Genomic DNA, 1,195 nt, shown 5'->3' with positions numbered 1-1,195 from the left:
CATGTTGAGCCTTTGCGTCTAATACTTTACTGCACGTAAGTAATGACAATAGCGCCCATAGCTTAGCTGGTATGGTTCTTGTTTTGCACCAAGTTGTCTTGGGTTCAATTCTTTCCTTAGACATCCACCTTATTTCTTTTATTCCATAACGTAACTTTTTAATAATTATTATTTCATTTATGATGTTGTGGTTTAGTGTGAGGTGTATGTGAAGGTGGTAAAACGAAGAGTCAAGACTCCCTAAGTGTCGTGTCTCTCAAGGATGGCGAATAGGAACGAATTAGTGTTGACATTGATAGTGTTAAGAGGTAAGAGTTGCAAGTATTACGAAAGGTTGGTTTGATAAGTAAGTTGGGGGTTGTAAGGATGAGATTACACTAATCAAAATAAAAAGGAAATGAAGGGGGTGTGCACCAAAGTTAGACAAACTGATTGATCTTCCGAAGGGGATTTTGAAAACGAGTTTCGCGATTGAACAAGGGAGTCACGGTATTGGTACCGAGTGGCGTCACACTCAGACTCTCAATCCTCATTCGGTTGAGGCATTTTATCGAATACCTAGTCTACCTCTCCTCCTGGACCTCGTCCTTTCGAACTAAGGGCAGGGAAGTAGATGAGTTGGGCTCGTGAGAGGCCGCTATCGTGCACACTCTCACTTCCACTCGGTTCACTAACTATACCGGCCGAAATAGAAGCGAAGTTTAAACAACATCATCCACACAAACTTCAATCCTACTACCGCAATTCTCAAAATCATAAAGCAAGATTTAATCATCAATCATTCATTTAACAAGGGCACACACACCCAAATTACTCTACTCGATCATGATGAGCATTCAAGCAAGAAAGCAAAATACACAATGCAATAAATCTAAAGAAGCAATCTAAATGGAAAGAGTATTTTACCAAAGGAGTGGTGAGTTTTACATCTTCAATCCATCTTCATTAATCTAAAAGATCTATTCTAATCTAGTGAGAATGAGTGTGTTTTTCCTTCCCTAAAGGGGAAGGAATAGAAAGAGAAATCAGATCTGAAAATTGGAAAAGTCCTCCTCTCAAAATAAGAAAGAAGGGTTTAAATAGCTGTCCAAAGAGTCAAAATTCCGCCCTACTGGGCGCGTCCACGCTCGTCACCACGTGTGTGGCCTTGCGTGGCAGCTTACTGGAACATTTCCACGCCTGCTCACACGTGTGT

This window comes from Ipomoea triloba, chromosome 16, assembly GCF_003576645.1.
Source record: "Ipomoea triloba cultivar NCNSP0323 chromosome 16, ASM357664v1".
In the NCBI taxonomy this organism is placed as follows: Eukaryota; Viridiplantae; Streptophyta; class Magnoliopsida; order Solanales; family Convolvulaceae; genus Ipomoea; species Ipomoea triloba.
The sequence above is the reverse complement of the archived record's forward strand: the minus strand, read 5'-3'. Positions refer to the sequence as shown.